Below are 19,117 nucleotides of genomic sequence, written 5' to 3' on the forward strand. Positions count from 1 at the left end.
CCCCATTCTCCTGCCTCAGGCTTTCGAGTAGCTGGGACTACAGGCGCCCGCCACCATGCCTGGCTAATTTTGTTATTGTATTTTTAGTAGAGACGGGGTTTCACCGTATTAGCCAGGATGGTCTTCATCTCCTGACCTGGTGATCCGCCAGCTCGGCCTCCCAAAGTGCTGGGATTACAGGCGTGGGCCACCACCCCCGGCCAAAAATATGTGATTTTTCTTGATGACAAGAGTCATAGTTACTTCTCTTTCAATTGTGGTTTGTTACCTGTATTAGTAAGTGAAAGATATGTTAAATTTCAGTTAGAATAGACTAGAATCAGAAATAATCAGAATGCAGTGTGTGTGGTAAGAGTATGGAATAGTTCATGCAACTTTTGTTTCTGTTACATATGTATGATGGAATGACGATGTAAACTAAACTAAATTGTAGGTCACCACCAAAAAAATGAAAGCTACTGCCACTAGGCCCAAGGTCTGGGTGACGAACCACGTCTGTTTACCTGGGCAACCCCAGGGATCAGCAAAGCAGGGGATCAGAAAGGAGCACACTAATGGAGAAAAGAGGAAGCCTGTGCATTTTTGTTGCTTTTCAAGAAAGAGTTTAACCTGTAACAACTTGTAGCCATTGTTATTGCAACTTTTACTCCTATTGCACATGAAAAGCTTTGTGCGCTGTGGCTCCCTTTCCAAAAGGCCCATCTATTTTCTAAACATCTCCTAGGTTATGAGACCTATGGTCAGCTCAAGAGTCCTCCATTTATTCGGGGATATCAGCCTGTGACTTGACCTTAACCTTCCTCTCTCTAACTGCAGTAACCTCTCCCGCCTTGTCCGTAGTTTCCCTTCCGCTGTCTCAGTTACCCCCTTCAACCGTGGTCCAAAAATATTAAATGAAAATTCCAGAAATGAAAAATTCGTAAGTTTCAAATAACTCCCCTCAGTAGCGTCAAGAAGTCTCCTACTCGCCCGAGGATCATCCCTTTGTCCAGACTATCCACGCAGTATGCGCTCCCCACACCTTAGTCACTTAGTACTCATCCTGGTTATCAGATCGAAAAAACATAGTATACTATGGTACTATCCGAGGTTTCAGGCATTCACTGTGTGTCTTGGAACGTATCTCCCGCTGATAAGGAAAGAATACTATACGTATTGGGTTAAAAATGAAGAAATGGAAATAAAAAAGGAGAAATACAGCGACACCTAAACAGGGACTTGAAACCTGGGTCCTCAGATTAAAAGTCCGTGGCCATACTGACTGAGCTACCAAGGTTCATACAAAATGTCCAAACTACATCAACCCTGGTTTATTAATCTATGTATCTGACCTAGAACGTGATTTTAGAAGGTTCAGCTGCGATTTTAATAAGGAGCTGGTAATTTAGAAATTCTTGCTAATAACAGCACAGAAGCTCAGCCATAACGAGGGTCCAAGACCGAGGTCTAAACATATTACAAATCAATACTAACATCCCCCCAAAATTCTATCTATCTATCTATCTATCTATCTATCTATCTATCTATCTATCATCTATGTATCTATCTACCTACCTACCTATCTACCTATCTTTCTACACGCATATATATGTATTCATATAATTCAATCCGGTCAAGGACTAACAGAATGCTCGCCTTCAGTTCCTAGGCTTCCCAGACAAATGTCTCAAATCCTCTCTCTAAACTTGGGCCCAAACAAAACATTTTCAAAAGTAACCTGATCTGACGCTGGTGCACGTAAAGGGGAGTAATTGAATCATCTTTTCGGCGACGTACTTACGGAAGCTATTGTGAGACGAAAGATAGAGAAAACTGTTTGATTTAGCAGTGCTTTGTTTCACCTGCCTTGGTTTTCAATATTTCGTTTCTTTGAAAAAAGGAAAAATAAATTAAAGAAGTTTGTAAAGAAGCGTCCTCACTCTCCTTTTTCTAGTCAGATTTCCAGGTAGTTATCAATAGTTCTATCCCTGGGTCAGTAGGTTAAGTATTTGACAAGTGTGTCTGATGGCTGGAAGGTTTTCCACACTTTGAAAACTGATGGATGCTGCCCCATTAACCATTTCAGGATTTTGTTCGACAAATAAAAGAGAATTTAGTTTCAGCAGTCCGCAAATCTTAGAATTTTGGGGACAGAGATGGGGACGGGGACAGATATGGGAGGACGGCGGTGGCGGGGCGGTGGAGTGGTAACAGAAATCTTTCACAAACAACTAGGGAGAGCTACAAAGAAACGTTTGTTAGGGCTGGGGATGTAGCTCAGTGGTAGAGCGCATGCTTCGCATGTATGAGGCCCCGGGTTCGATCCCCGGCATCTCCAAGTCCTTTTATCCTATCTGCCCAATGCTATTAGAAACTATATTTCAAAATGTGAAATAATTATATTTTGTATCTTCCACTTCTTTAACTTTTTATGGCGTTGTTTTAGCCACTGTATGTAGAATTGTACATGGAGCACGAGGAGTAAGATTGCTTTGAAGTATTTTGAACTATGTGAAACAAATGGAATTGAGAACACAGAAAAACATGCCCAATGGGGAGATGACAGAAGAGGGGCAACCTGGAAAGTTGCCCGGAACCCATTAATATGGTTTGCCTTTAGGGCAGAAATAATCTTGGCTTGAGAACATGGAAAGGGGAGGGAAGACCGGCTATTGTTAGTCCTGTGCGTCATAGGATGATAAAAATAGGACAAATATCGGCAGAAGGATGAATCTCAGCTGAGCAAGGGCGAATTTGGCTGCTCTAGTGCACCGGTCTCCCGTAGGGGAATAACACTGATGAACTTCTTGAAGCAGTTCTAAAGACTTCTAAGAGGTAGGTGGCCGGTTAGCTCAGTTGGTTAGAGCGTGGTGCTAATAACGCCAAGGTCGCGGGTTCGATCCCCGCACGGGCCAGCCTTCTTTTCTTCCATCACATAACTTACGGCAAAAGACAAGGAAAAACCAATTGTCTGAGGACTGTTACTACGAGAGAGGCTGTGCTAACCTTTATAACTAACACTTTGCCAGAAGTCCAAATCGTTGTAGTAAGTCCAGAGGTCTTGTTTTCTTAAGTCATGGTGCTCAAAATGTTTGCTCATGAGAAGCAGAAAAGCAGCAGGATATTTTAGGAGTTAGATTTAAATTCAATAGAGGGCAAAACAGTGTCACCAATTTGTTTAGTGCCCCAACACTGTCCTTGAAATAGTCTGAAAACGGATAAATCTTCAGATAATGAAATGCGGGGCAAGTGTGAGAAGGCAGTGTTCATTATCCCTGATTGCCCAGTTAAGGATCCCTACTTGGGAAGATCAACACTCACACATCAAGACAGAAATTCCATTCCGAGAGAAACATTTTCTTGTTACTTTGATTTCCCAAGAAAGGACTAAGCCCCTTTCCAAAATCTACCTTTTCCACATCAGCAACCTGGACCAGTTGGTCCAGGTTGGCCAACGCCAGGAATAACTACTCAGTCCACATCTTGATGTTAAATATTCCCCGTTCCTTGTACAACTAATGTCCTCTGTTTATTTACGACCTCACAGCTGTATAGCCTGTCGAGTGAATTTTCACGTGTTTTACTATTTTCTATGGAAAATGCTGATCTCAAGTCACGAGCTCCACGTGGGCTTTGTTAGCCCCACACCTGTGGGTGAGCTCGAGCGCTTGTCAAAAACGAAACTTATTGTGCCTCGCCTCCAGAGAGACTTTGACTCAGATTTGAGAAGGAACCCAGATTTCTGCGTTTTAAACAAACGCCACAGCTGTTTCTCAGAAAGGATGTGTCAAGAGCCCTTTGAGATAACAGTCCTTGGGATTGGATTGAGGGAAAATTCGGAGAAATTCTGAGAGCCTCATTGACCTGATAATTTTTTTAACAAAATTAATTAAAGGTATTATCAATTATAGTTGCATATAGCTACACGTACATTTAAAAAAAGAAATTTAGTAAATATTTAACGCGTCTAAAATAACCAATAATCAGGCGGCTCGTTGGTCTAGGGGTATGATTCTCGCTTAGGGTGCGAGAGGTCCCGGGTTCAAATCCCGGACGAGCCCAAGTTTTGTCCCTTGCTTCTGAATCTGGCCGCTTTCACCCAACCTTAGTTTCTAAGTTAAAACTGGCCAGTTAGAAGTGCCGATAATTGTGGCATTGATATGCGTTCGAACCCAACAAGTGAGTCGCGATCTCTAGTTAAGGACTTTTTTTTTTTTTTTGCTTCTCTTTAGTCCGCTCTACAGACTTTTGCAAAGGCAAACGTTTCCGGATCTTCTAGAAGTTCCGACTCCACGATTGTGTTCGTGTGAAATATGTTAGAAATAAAATGGTCACATCTTAATTCAATGCTATTTATTACTGATTCATTACATCAAAGGATGGATTTAAATGGGAAGATCAGGAGTCAAGGTGTTAGGAAACTTTGAGTTATTTCGACTTTCCTCGTTGCTACAGCGTTAAGTACTACCCTGTCACACAGATCACGGTTCTGCTTTCTTCTGAGAAGGAGCATTTTTTCTCTCCTCCTGGAGCGTACCATTGGTACACTCATTAAGTAGATTTTTTTTTTAATCTGTTGTGCTGAATCCACTTTTGCTGTTGGCGGTAAACACAACATACAAAAATCACTGCATCCTATATTGTACTCGTTGTCAGATACTTTATATTAAATATAATTGCAACCCTGCCCCCTTTTCTATGTGTGCATTGATTATGAAGGAAAACAAATGAGCAAACATACGGGTCCTGCAAAGGTGGGAGAACACCGCAGACATTTTCTTGAGGGCCATATCCACATAGCTTGGCAGGAGGGGCAAGAATTGATGGGTTATGAGAACAAGAGGGGAACGCCTCACTGGGCCACAGAGAGGGTCCAGGAAATTGTTTGGGCTCGAGGACCTAAGGTCCTTGGGACTATGCTTGGAGCCACATTGGTAACCGGATCTGGAGTTTTGGGAGCGCCAGTGCAGGGGTCACTCTGGTAAGCATCCAATGACACTGACTTTTAGGTCCTGGAAACATTTTAAGGCCTATCAACACAAATTTGTGAGAATGGGGAAAAGAGGGAAGATGTAGAGAAAGTGACTGGAATGCATGCTAATGATTCAGGTAATGTTTACGTCCTTTGAGTTTCATTTCATTTTACCTATAAAACTAACATAAACATGAAATCCAGAATCCTAACCATACAAAAGAAATTATGTATTCTCTTAGTATATTAGGGAAGAACCACTTCTTTGTGAGCCCGGCTAGCTCAGTCGGTAGAGCATGAGACTCTTAATCTCAGGGTCGTGGGTTCGAGCCCCACGTTGGGCGCTCTGGTTTTTAATCCTAAAACGTTTTCAGGTTCCTCATTGCTGTCCAAAAAAAAGGGCATTATTAAAGCTCATCACTCTGGAAGAATGGAATTGTGTGATCATGACCATTTTAGCCTCACTGACTTGACTGACGCATTCCAGCCCTCCCTGAAATTCTAGCTGAACTTAGTCTCAGTGCTCCCTGGTGTGGATACACTTCTCTGGCCTAGAGGTTTTGTAAAACCAGATATACTTAAATACAGGTTATGTAAGTCTTTGGTAGGGCGTGAGCTCTTGTATATTTAATGAGTTCCTGGGCTGATTCTGAAGCATAAATCCCAGGAGAAAAGGTTTAGGAGGCAGGAAGGACCCATGACCATGAGTTAAAAAAGCATACCACACACCTCTTCGTTGATTTCAAAAGCCCAATTAGCCACATACCTTCCTCTCACTTCACTAACATAGTTCTCATCTCTTCAGGTCTCAGGACAATATAAAGAAAATGCTCTAGCTCAGGTGTCCAAGACTGGCTGTAAACGTGAATCACCTGAGGCACTTCTAAAATTTTAGATTCCTGGGCCCTAACTCAGACTCACAGGATCTGAATCTCAAGTGGTTTAGAAACCATTGTTTTATAAGATCCTTTTTTTAATTTTATGATACATATAGCAAGTTGGCTGCCTATTCAGTCTAGAATTCCACAGGAAATCAATGCCTTATGGAAAACATCACGTTTCTATAATAGGTGTAAGGTATTAGCTTTTTGGGTTGAGAAACTTGATGTTACATGTTTTCCTGCCATTCCCGGTGGCTGCAGCAGTATGAGAGAAGAATGGTGGGGAGGAAGTCAAAAAGATATGGAGCTTTCTGGGCTTGTAAGGACTTTAGATTTGACTGAGAGATGGGAAGTCTGTGAAGGTTCTGAGCAGAAGAGAAACAGAATCTAACTTACCTTTTAAGAAGATAATTCTAACTGTTGTGTTGAGAAAAGACCTTAAGGGGACAATGATAGAAACAAGGAAACCAATTAAGAGGCTCCTGGTGACAAAAAGTATTAAGAAAGATCAGAGTGCTAACAGGGAAAGAGGAGAAGTGGGTCTATCTGGAAGGCTGAATCAGTAAGATTTCCTGGTAGATTTGAATGGGAGGGAGAAGAATAGTCAAGGATATCTTTAAGGTCAGAACACCAACCTTATACATCGATACCAATGAATAAAGTGTTAAGCGGCCCAGTGTATTTTTTAAAAATTGCCCTCAAACTTCGAAAGACAAGGCAAATGTTCTCTACTATATAATCAGAGTAAAAGGGGTTCAATGACAAGAGTTATATCACTGTGAAGACTTCATATATCAGGTCTGCAGCCCACATCATCTGTAAGGAGCCCCAGAACATGGATATTGCATTGAAAGAATGCTCACCTCTGAGCACACTGGAAACACAGTGACAAATTACCACTGTCTGTCCTCTGCCATCCAACCCTTCCTTTCTTCTTCTTCTTTTTTTTTTGGTAGATCTCCCTATGTTGCCCAGCCTGGTCTCAAATCCCTGGCTCAAGGAATCCTCTCCCCTCGTCCTCCCAAAACACTGGGATTACAGGCATAAGGCACCACAGACCCTTTTTTCTTTACTCAGTAACCTAAATATTATCAGTAATTTATCACTTGCTCCATGTGATATGTTATATCCAGTTTTAAAATGATTCCATATTTTATCTACTTAGATAAATAGCACGTACAGTTGGGCACAGGAAATCACGAGTATTAAACTGGATGGGGCCAGTCACAGTGGTTCACGCCTGTAATCCCAGCACTTTGGGAGGCCAAGGTGAGTGGATCACTTGAGCTCAGGAGTTCGAGACCAGCCTGGCCAAAATGGCAAAATCCCATCTCTACAAAAAATACAAAAATTAGTTGGATGTGGTGGTGCTCACGTCAAGTTCCAGCTACTGGGGAGGCTGAGGAGGGAGGATCACTTGAACCGAGGTGGCGGAGGTTACAGTGAGCCATGATTGCACCACTACACTCCAGCCTGGGTGACAGAGCAAGACCCTGTCTCTAAATAAATAAATAAACAAACTAACTAACTAACTAGATGGACTCCCTAGGATTTGGGTGTATTGTTGGTATATATACCATGAAACTGAGAATTATGAGTTAACATAAAACGGATGAATTTGACCACAGTAACTTTTCTTGAGTACAGTGAGACTTGACTGTTCTCTAAGTCTACTTTATAAAAGATACAGTGTCTTTCAAAACAACTGACAAACATATTTTTATTAAGCAGGTTTTCATTGCTAGACATTTAATAAAAATATGAACATGATATAGTCCCTGCCTTCAAGAAAGTTGCCATCAAGACTACTTTCAGTGATCGTTTCTATGCTTTGTTACTAGAGAAGTTTCTCTGAATGTATAGAGCACTGCAAGAAAAAATAAATAAAAAAGAAAATTGCCATATACCTACTGGGTGAATGTGACTGATTTAACAAAAATTACATCCACAGCTATATTTTAATTGTCTGGCAATAGGAAATGAAGATGCAGCCAGGTGCAATGGCTCATGCCTGTAATTCTAGCACTTTAGGAGGTCAAGGCAGGAGGACTGCTTGAGGCCGGGAGTTCAAGACCAGCCTGGGCAACATAAGGAGACCCTGTCTCTATATTTAAAAAAAAAAATTCTTTTTCAATAAATACAAAAATTAGCTGGGTGCGGTGGTGCACACCTGTCGTCCCAGCTACTTGGGAGGCTGAGGTGGGAGGATCACTTGAGCTCAGGAGTTTGAGGCTGCAGTGAGCTGTGATGGAGCCACTACACTCCAGCCTAGGTGACAGAATAAGATCCTGTCTCAAAAAAATTAAATAAAATAAAAAAGCATAAAGCATTGTGCATTGCTTTATGCTTCTGTAAATAATTCCAGGGTTTGAGTGCTAGAAATAGCATCAAAAAATGTTAGTGAGGCCAGGCGTGGTGGCTCATGCCTGTAATCCCAGCACTTTAGGAGGCTGAGGCGGGTGGATCACCTGAGGTCAGGAGTTCGAGACTAGCCTGGTCAACATAGTGAAACCCCATCTCTACTAAAAATACAAAAATTAGCAGGGCAAGGTGGTGGGTGCCTATAATCCCAGCTACTTGGGAAACTAAGGCAGGAGAATCATTTGAACCCAGGAGGCAGAAGTTGCAGTTAGCTGAGATCGCGCCACTGCACTTTAGCCTGGACAACAAGAGAGAAACTCTGTCAAAAAAAAAAAAAAAAATTAGCCTGCTGGGCATAATGGCTCATGCCTGTAATCCCAGCACTTTGAGAGGCTAAGGCAGGTGTATCACCTGAGGTCAGGAGTTCAAGACCAGCCTGGCCAACATGGCAAAACCCTGTCTGTACCAAAAATACAAAAATTAGTTGGGTTCAGTGGCTCGCACCTCTAATCCTAGCTACTTGGGAGGCTGAGGCACAAGAATCGCTTGAACCCAGGAGGCAGAGGTTGCAGGGAGCCGAAATGGCACCACTGCACTCCAGCCTGAGTGACAGAGTGAGACTCCATCTTGAAAAAAAAAAAGTTAGCCTTGTATGGATATATGATTTTAAATATCATCTTAAAAGCAATCTAAAATGAAAATTGAAAATATTTGGGCCATCTAATGTATTACAATATGAAATACCAGCATCATCTATGAAATCCTTTTGCCAAAAATATTTTAAGTTGAATTGAATCAAGTTTCTAGACATACCTTCCAATTTATAGAACATAGAGGATCAAATGCAACAAAACTGTGAATCAAATGGTCTTTAAAAAGTCAACGTTATAAAAATATTAAGAGACTAAAGACATTACAGTCACATGTAATGAGTGACTGTATACTGAATTCTAGTTCAAAAAAATAAATACATAAATATATTCTTGGGATAACTAGAGAAATTGGGTCATAAGCCAGTTATTAGATACAATGAAATTACTGCTACTTTTCCTAGGAGTGATAATAATTTTGTGCTGTGTAGAATGCTCTTACATGTAAGAGTGCTTGCTGAAGTGTTTAAATGGTAAAGTCATCACATTTGTCACTTATTTTCAAACAGTTCAGCAAAAGAAATGTACATGCTGTGTGTGTCCATACATAAGAAAGAAAGATTGATCTAAAGCGAGTATGGCAAATACTAGCAATTGTTGATTATGGAGTGTATATATTGTTCACTGCAATATTATTTCAACTCCTTTTTGTAAATTTAAAACTTTTCATAGTAAAAAACTATAGGGTGAAAATAACCTCCTTCAAGAGTAACATAAAAAACATGACACAACTAAAAACTGTGATAATTGTGTCCCTTTTGTCATTTCTGAGAATCCCAAAACATTGTCTTGTATTCTTTTGTAAAGGAAGAAAGTTTAGTCAAGAGTTTATTTTAGGGACAAGCCTAAGAACATGTTCTCATTTATTATTTCTGTTTTAATCCAAGGAGCTTCTTCAGATGTCAAAAGTCATGTAAAATTTGTGTATGGATGAGATTACAGCAAGGCAAGTTCCTAGCTAATGATTCATATTAAGAGGCTGAACATACTGGGTTTGAAAATGGCTCAGGCTGGGCGCTCTGGCTCATTCCTGTAATCATAGCACTTTGGGAAGCCGAGACCAGCCTGGCCAACATGTTGAAACCCAGTCTCTACAAAAAATACAATAATTAGCCAGGCATGGTGGCAGGTGCCTGTACTCCCAGCTACTCGGGAGGCTGAGTAGGAGGATGGCTTAAGCCCAAGGAGGCAGAGCTTGCAGTGAGCCATGTTCATGCCACAGCACTCCTGTAGCAGGAGGAGTCATAGACAAAATCCCTCAGACACTGGATTGTGGAAGGAAAGAGCTTTATTCAGCTGGGAGCGTCGGCAGACTCACGTCCTAGAAACTGAGCTCTCCAAATAAGTAATTCCTATCCTTTTTAAGGGCTCACAACTCTAAAGGGGCTGTGTGAAGTGGGGGTTGTGATCAATTGAGCAAGCGAGGGGTACATGACTGGGGGCTGCATGCATCAGTAATCAGAACGAAACAGAACAGAACAGGGAGTTTCACAATGCTTCTTCATGCAATGTCTAGAATCTATAGATACCACAAGCGGTGAGGTCAGGGGTTGAATTTTAACTACCAGGCCCGAGACATGGTGCCGGGCTGTCTGACTATGAATTTCACTTCTGCCTATTCTTTAAACTTCTACCTTTTCAGCAAACAAGAAATTAAGCATAAGACAATATGAGAAGTGGTCTCCTCTCTCACTCCAATCTGGGAACAGAGCCAGACCATCTCAAGAAAAAAAAGAAAAAGAAAAAAGAAAAAACAAAGAAAGAAAAGAAAATGGCTCAGTAAATTGGATTGGGATTGTTGCGAAATTTGAGAAACTAGGTATTAAAGCATGTACAGTGGCAGCACCTTGTATCCACTATATGCTAATAAATAATAACTTAATACTAGTGAGGTTTGGCAGGGTAATGGGATATGGGTTAACTGAAAGAGGACACCAACATCTAAAAAAGGCAAAGTTCTTACCAGCTGAGAGCTGAAAACACAGCTAATATTTAATTATTTATAGAAGGAAAATAAAAAGAAGAAAAATCTCGACTGATCTATCTTCTAATGTTCTGAAATTTACAGCTCATTACTTAAAGTAGGCCTAGTAAAGAGAATGGAGTCAATGTTTTTTTTTTTTTTAACCAAATAACATCTATTAACATCTCAAGGAACTATTGATACTCAAGGAACTAACATTTAGCAAAAATACATTTTAGAAAATATGGTTCTTTTCAAATGTAAATTATTAATTGTGATAGGCAAACAACCAGGAAATAACAGAAAAGACTGGAAGAACTGGTTAAAGACACATCTAATGCCATAAAAGTTCACAAGACTACTTACAGATAAATAATAGTTTATTAACAATCTTGTACTTTTAAAATTCACACTGGTAATTCTAAAACGCTTCAGTTGACATCAGAATCACCTAAGATGTGGGCATGACAATCAATTAATTAATTTATAATTAATCTAAGAAAAGTGATATACATTTTAGAGACCAGGAAGACTAAAGCGGCTTCTGAATTACTGTGTTTATGAACCAAGAACTGGATTATGAAGACTTTTATAAAATCATCTTGAGGTAGGGAAAAAACCAACATTCTGGGAGTACGATGCCCATTTTTGTGTGTGTTTACATTATTGTGATAGCTGTAATAAGCAGGCAGTAAGAATACTAGCCCTTCATCTGATAAGCCTTACCCTCAGGTCCTTGTTAACCGTTTATAAAGCTGGTGATATGGTGTGATATGGTGTGGCTGTTTTGCCACCCAAATCTCATTTTGAATTGTAGTTCCCAAAATCTCCATGTGTCATGGGAGGGACCCAGTAGGAGGTAATGAAATCATGGGGGTGATTGCCCTCATGATATTCTCTTCATAGTAAGTTCTCACCAGATCTAATGGTTTTTATAAGGGGCTTCCCCCTTCACTTGGTTCTCAGTCTTTCTCCTGCTGCCCTGTGAAGAGTAGGCACCCTTCTAGAGGGCATGCATTATCACGTGAAAGTATAACAATGTTAAATGCAGAAACAATAGACTCTAAGGAGACTTCAGAAAGGAAAAACAGTAATATAAAAGAGGTCAGAAAACGGATACCTCTCATTGACACCTATTAGACAAGTACAGGACGAGATCTTGACAGGGAGTGGAGGGATATCCTGCCCTATCTCATTAGGGTTACTCTGTGAGGCAAGACCAGGAGTGGGGATGGGTCTGGAACAGCCATGTTGTAATAACGCTTTCCAACAAAACATCACTACGTTATTTTGCAGGACAGTATGAAAGGTAATGTAGCTGGGAGAATTGGGGATAATCAGAAAATAGGCTATCTCACTCAGCTTTCTTCCTATTTATTTATTTATGACACAGGGTCTCCCTCTGTTGCCCAGGCTGGAGTACAGTGGCGCGATCTTGGCTCACTGCAGCCTCGACTTCCCAGTGAGGCAGAAAAATAGGGTCTGGAGTCAAGGAATATAAGGCCAACTCACACTTCAGCTATAATAGGAAATATCCTCTCCACAGGGCATACACGGAGTAAATTACTTTGTAACTGTACTTCATCCTCTTCATTTACATAGGGCGTACCCCAAGTAGATGGTATTTAAACTCACAAAAACTCTGTAACGGGGCCTTTGAGCTCCTTTGCTCAGCCTCACTCCCACACTGTGGAGTGTACTTTCATTTTCAATAAAACCTTCATTCTTTCCTTGCTCTGTTTGTGCGTTCTGTCCAGTTCTTTGTTCAAGACACCAAGAAGCTGGACACCCTCCACCATTAACACCAGGCTCTAGTGATCCTCCCATCTCAGCCTCCTGAGTAGCTGGAACTGTAGGCACATGCCACCACACCCAGCTAACTTTTGTATTTTTTGTAGAGACGGGGTTTCGCCATATTCCCCAGGGTTAATTTTTTTTTTTTTTTTTGAGATGGAGTCTCGCTCTGTTGCCTAGGCTGAAGGGCAGTGATGTGATCGGCTCAACTGCAACCTTCACCTCCTGGGTTCAAGCGATTCTCCTGCCTCAGACTCCTGAGCACCTGGAATTATGGGCATGCAACACCATGCCCAGCTAATTTTTGTATTTTTTAGCAGAGACAAGGTTTCACCATGTTGGCCTGGCTGGTCTTGAACTCCTGACCTTAGGTGATCCTCCTGCCTCGGCCTCCCAAAGTGCTGGGATTACAGGCGTGAGCCACTGCACCCAGCCAAAAATTTCTTTATTAAGCATTAATAACTGTTATCATTTATTAAAACCCTGCCACAGTCAATCAAGGCCCTATACTATGTGCTCGAAGGTTAACTGAACACAAGACAGAAAGTCCTGACCTCAGTTAGTGAAGGCTACATAAATAATGCCTAAATATATCAGGTACTTTGAAATGTTAGATGTTTTCCTGACAGTTATCTAAAGTCTAGCAAAATTTTACGGACTTTACCATTCACTTTTCCTACTTTCCTAGCTCTTTTGGTTTTTCCTTTTTGAAAATCTTACACTTCTAGCATAAAATACCTTTAACCAAAAGTCATGGGGGAAGGAGAAGTTATGAATCATTAAAAAAAAAAACTCAAGGGAAAAAAACGATAAAATTTTACTCTGAAAAACTTCTAGAAATACTGATGTCTGCTGGTATGTATAAGGCATGTTTTAACCATCTTATGGCATTCTTCATGTTAGATACTTGCAATTAAGCTATATAGTATACCGGGGAGAAATTTATCTTAAAGCAGGGAATTTGTTGGCAAGTATGATTAATTTAGCTTTGCCTTGTGTAATCATTTTTAGTATCTGTCTGTGTCCCAGCACATATTTCCTAATTTTCATAATTACTTGGGTCTAGAGTTCAGAGAGTCCCAGGACTTTTTCCAAAAGACATATGTTTACATAAGCAAAATACACTTTTATTACAGTATGGTGTAAATCACCAACCAGAAAGGTTCTACAAACCTAAATTCCAAGCATTCTGAATCAGACCTGCAAAGCCAAAAGCCTTTATTTCCATAACTGACTCATGACTTATTCTTTGAGCTTTTAAATTTTGACAGCCTTTGAGGACAGAGGCTGTCTTGTTTCTGTGTGTTCCCAGCACTTAGCATAGGACCTAGAATAGTGATCAATACATGTCTGTGAATATACAGGTCACCGCTGTGTACATATTGTTTCCTTTTAGTACTTTTATTCTCAAAATTACAACAGCTGAAATGTTCACTCGTTTGACTACCAAGACCAAAGTAAAAAAAACACAAATAAAAAAATCAAGTAACTTTTAGATCTTGCTCACATATACATAATCCTGGGATGGATTCAAAATGTCTCTACTTAACTTTTGTCAGGAATCTATTCAAAATGTCACTACTAACTTTTGTCAAAAGTGATTCTGGGCAGGGTGCGGTGACTCACGCTGGTAATCCCAGCACTTTGGGAGGTCAAGATGGGAAGATTGCTTGAGCCCAGGAGTTTGAGACCAACCTGGGCTACATAGTGAGACTCCATCTCTATTTTTTTTTTTTTTAAGTGATTCTGGCCGGACACAGTGGCTCATCATGCCTGTAATCCCAGCACTTTGGGAGGCTGAGGCAGGTTGATCATGAGGTCAGGAATTTGAGATCAGCCTGGCCAACATGGTGAAACCCTGTCTCTACTAAAAATAGAAAAATTAGCTGGGCGCGGTGGCGGGCGCTTGTAATCCCAGCTACTAGGGAGGCTGAGGCAGAAGAATCGCTTGAACCTGGGAGGTGGAGGTTGCAGTGAGCCAAGATCGGGCCACTGCACCACTCCAGTCTGGGTGACTGAGCAAGACTCCATCTCAGGGAAAAAAAAAAGCAATTCTGATCAATCACTTCTTCAAAACTCCTATCTAAGCATGGGCAACATAGTGAGACCTATGACTCAACATACTGAGTCTCTACAAAAATACAAAAACAAAATAAACCAGCCCATTAGCTGGGCATGATGATATGTGCCTTAATCCCAGCTGCTCAGGAGGCTGAGGGGAGAGGATCCCTTGAGCCTAGGAGTTCAAGACTTTAGTGAGCTATGATCCCACCGCTGCACCCCAGCCTGGACCACTGCACCCCAGCATCAACAACAGAGTGCGACCCTGTCTCAAAAAAAAAAAATCCTCTCTAAGGACTATAACTCCATCTAGGAGGCTTTCCTTAATTAATCTCAACCAAATCTGATCTCTTACATAGTCTAAATTCTTGTGTACTTAGCTTTTTTTGTGGTACTGTTTGGGACTTGTTTTAATGATTACATTATTACTCGTATGCTTCCGATGGTGTTATTCTTGAATTTTTTATACTCTAATTTAACCAAAGATAAGGCCCAGTTAAAAGGCTTTCAAAGTACCCTCTGTGGGTTCCCCTGTTTGAGCCTGTGAGTAAGGCAGTGGACAGCACACTCTGAGAACTGTGCGTTACAAATTCTATTTCATTTGATATTCACAACTATCCCCTTAGGATCTGTATTATCTTCATTATCATCACCTCCATTTTGCATAAGGCATGAGGAAGTTAGGGAAGTCATACTACTAGTGAGAAATAGATTCAAAAGTGGACTAAGTGGCTCCAATGCTTCTCTGGGTTCTTTCCATTACATCATACATACGAGTAAATAGCCTGTCATGTTGCTGTAACTTCTACTACCAAAATTCATTATTTACTTTTAAAATGTGTACTTTTAAATTGTGTTCAAAAGGGTCTATGTATACAGTTAGTTCAATACATATTTGCTCTTTTTAGGAAGTATTACAGTACGGTTACTGTTGAAACACATGCCACAGAAATTGGTTCTTCACTCACTCCTGAAGGACCCAAGCAGCCTCCACTTGGGGTTCTTCCGGCGTTATCTGGCGCTGCTGCACCACGTCCTCCCCTACACGTGGAGGTCGGTCGTCTGATTTCCTCACCCTCAAGGGACTCAAGGGACCACGCGCTCGCAGGGCCTTTTCCATCAGCCCGCAGCAGGTATGCAGTAAACCTTTACCGAATGAATGAAAATCAAATCTGCGAATTAACCGCATGTTAGTTTGCCACACGGGCTGCATTTTTAAATTTTATTTATTTATTTATTTACTTATTTTTATTTATTTATTTATTTTATTTTATTTTATTTTTTTTTTTTGAGATGGAGTCTCGCTGTTGCCCAGGTTGGAGTGCAGCGGCGCGATCTCGGTCCACCGCAAGCCCTGCTTCCCAGGTTCACGCCATTTTCCTGTCTCAGCCTCCTTAGTGGCTAGGTCTACAGGCGCCCGCCACCACGCCCGGCTGTATTTTTAGTAGAGACGGGGTTTCACCGTGTTAGCCAGGGTGGTCTCGATCTCCTGACCTCGTGATCCGCCCTCCTCCGCCTTCCAAAGTTCTGGGATTACAGGCGTGAGCCACCGCGCCCGGGGAACTTCTTTTAATGGTGCCAATCTTGTAGACCTCAGACACCTCTCAGTGAGAACTTGCTGGCATTTTGTGTGGAGAACAGAACCAAGGGGACCAATCTGGACAAGGGGAGCCAATTAGAAAACTGCAGGCCCAGGATTATCTTATTTTCATTCTCTAGAGCAGAGTTTCAATAGAGCGCTTTGACATTTTGGACTAGATATTATAATTCTTTGTTGTGGGGGCTGTTCTATACATTACAGGATGTTTACTAGCATTCCTGTTCTTTACCTACTACATTCCTCAGTCACAACAATTTACCTACTATATTCATTCCTCAGTCACAACAATTAAAAATGTCTTCTTACATTGTCAGATGACCCTTGTGAAGGCAAAATTGCTCCATTAGAGAAATTACTGCTCCATGAGCATGTACCATTGTTTTGGCTTACTATTTATTTTTGAGACAGGGTCTGGCTCTGTCGCTCAGGCTGCAATGCAGTGACACAATCATAGCTCACTGTGGCCTCAAACTCCTGGGCTCATGGGATCCTCCCTCCTTAGCCAGTCCCAGTAGCTGGGACTACAGATGCCCGACCACTACGCCCCGATAATTTTTGTATTTTTTGTAGAAACAGGGTTTCACCATGTTGGCCACGGCTGATCTCGAACTCCTGGTCTCAAAAGGCTTAGCTACCTCAGGCTCCCAAACTGCTGAGATTACAGGCCTGAGCCAGCAAGCCCGGCCTAGTTTACTATTTACTGATTAGTGTATTTTTTCAGCTTTGTAAGGGAACGTCGTTAACTTGTAGACAACTGTGGTGATGCAAATGAACTTTGTCTGATATTTAGTTATTTTCCTTCCTGTAGAAACAGTAACAGTTTTATTGTCCTATAAGGCAGTTTCCAGTTCTCTACCTCACTTAGCAATGTTAATTTACAGCATTGCTTCTTTCAGTGACTATCAATAAATTCTTCGAACCAGTTTTACCATCTTGATGATTCCCTCATTAGTGAATTAAACCTTTGACAAGTGTTTATTTCATATTCGTATACGAATCATACATTTAACCATTTGAAAAGTGTATTTTGACCAAATGTATAATGGTAAATACATCTACGAAATAGGATAACTTATTCAGGCAATTGAGGTTGGAGAGGAGGTAAAACATTACATTTAATTCATCCAGACTCGCCCTACTCAAATAAATGTTTCATGGACTTGAGGAGGTTAATGGCCAAGTTAAATGTACTTTCAATTCTTGTTCAGAAAAGAAAAAAAAAGTCTGTATGCCATAAAGGAGTGAACATTGGGCTCAATGGCCTACTTCCACAAGAAGGGTCATTTGCCTTGTGCATATTTCCTTATATGACAAGGTAATTATCTTTAATGGAACATGAAGAAGAATGAAACAGATTTCTTTTTTTCTGTTTTCTTTTCTTTTCTTTTCTTTTTTTTTTTTGAGACAGTCTTGCTCTGTGGGGCGGCTGGAGTGCGGTGGCAACATCTCTGCTCACTGCAACCTCTGCCTGCTGGGTTGCAATGATTCTCCTGCCTCAGCCTCCCGAGTAGCTGGGATTACAGGCGCCCACCACCACGCCCGGCTGATTTTTGTAGTTTTAACAGACACGGAGTGGGAGGCGGGGTGTCACCATTTTGGCCAGGTTGGTCTCGAACTCCTGACCTCAAGTGATCTCCCCGTCTCGGCCTGCTAAAGTCCTGGGATTACAGAGGTGAGTCACCGCGCCGGGCCATAATGAAACAGATTTGGGATACCAGATTCCACCACAAGTGGATTTCTTCATTAACAAGGGAGGATAATAGCTATTATGAGCTTCAGAGTCATAGAAAGTTAGACAAGAATCTTACACTTTGCAAAACTAATATTTGAAATGATATTACCTTGTGTTAAAGTTGATCATTTAAAAATGTATCATTTTAGCACCCGCATGGATAGGTTTTTGCTGAGTTAAGAATGTGATGGCCAGCTGCTGTGGGCGCACACCTATGATCCTAGGGCTTTAGGAGGCCAAAGCGGGAGATTACTTGAGGCCAAGTGTTCGAGACCAGCCTGGCCAACATGGCAAACTCACATCTCTACTAAAAATACAAAAATTAGGCGGGCGTGGTGGCTTGCGTTTGTAATCCCAGCTGCTCGGAGGCTGAGGCGGGAGAACGGGAGAATCGCTTGAACTTGGGAAGTGGAGATTGCACTGAGCCGATATCGCGCCACTGCACTCCAGCCTGGGCGACAGAGCGAGACTGTCTCAAAAAAAAAAAAAAAAAAAAAAAAAAAATTATGCTTTCGAAGTTGCATTATTTAGCCTGCTCTTCCTTCTCTTCCTCCTGTCAGTTATCTACATAAAATCTCATTGAAATTGCAGTGTTAAAGTGTTTCAAATTCTATTTTTAGGTAGAGGTTAAAATTGGTTATATAATGCATTCATCACAACAAAAGATGGTCATTGCTAAATTCTTATCAGTTCCTTGTGCCTCCTTAACATTTTATGTTTCTTTTTGTAAACTAGTGAAGGTGGTGCTCCCGTTTTCTCCCTGTTTCAGAGAAAAGGGCCTCTGAATATCAGTCAGTTCCGAAGGGGTACTGGATGCCAAAAGAACATCAACAACGCAGGTAAATAGGACGGCAAACATCCACGATTGCCCAACCTTGCGCAGAAATGGCATCCCCAGCGGGAAGTAGAAGTTGTGTGAATCCTTCGATAGCTCAGTTGGTAGAGCGGAGGACTGTAGTTGGCTGTTTCCCTAGATATCCTTAGGTCGCTGGTTCGAATCCGGCTCGAAGGAGTTCACAGTTTTTTTTTTTTTATTTTTGCGTAAAGTTTTAAAATTCATTCTCAGAAATGCGTATTTCCCTTATACATATCCTCGATTAGAATCTATTTAAAACTATTCTGGA

At 41.2% G+C, this 19,117-nt stretch overlaps 5 non-coding genes across 5 annotated transcripts; all 5 read left to right on the plus strand.

Annotated features, from left to right (window-relative positions):
* The first annotated feature begins 2,245 nt into the window (after positions 1–2,245).
* TRNAA-CGC lies at positions 2,246–2,317 on the plus strand. The gene has a single exon. It is a non-coding gene; the product is annotated as a tRNA-Ala (tRNA).
* A 503-nt stretch (positions 2,318–2,820) lies between these two features.
* On the plus strand, positions 2,821–2,894 carry TRNAI-AAU. The gene has a single exon. It is a non-coding gene; the product is annotated as a tRNA-Ile (tRNA).
* A 1,074-nt stretch (positions 2,895–3,968) lies between these two features.
* Positions 3,969–4,040, plus strand: TRNAP-AGG. Its single transcript has one exon. It is a non-coding gene; the product is annotated as a tRNA-Pro (tRNA).
* Positions 4,041–5,222: 1,182 nt separating this feature from the next.
* TRNAK-CUU lies at positions 5,223–5,295 on the plus strand. The gene has a single exon. It is a non-coding gene; the product is annotated as a tRNA-Lys (tRNA).
* Positions 5,296–18,914: 13,619 nt separating this feature from the next.
* TRNAY-GUA lies at positions 18,915–19,005 on the plus strand. The gene is given in 2 exon segments: positions 18,915–18,951; positions 18,970–19,005. It is a non-coding gene; the product is annotated as a tRNA-Tyr (tRNA).
* Positions 19,006–19,117: the final 112 nt, after the last annotated feature.

Source organism: Nomascus leucogenys, chromosome 8, assembly GCF_006542625.1.
Source record: "Nomascus leucogenys isolate Asia chromosome 8, Asia_NLE_v1, whole genome shotgun sequence".
Lineage (NCBI taxonomy): Eukaryota > Metazoa > Chordata > Mammalia > Primates > Hylobatidae > Nomascus > Nomascus leucogenys.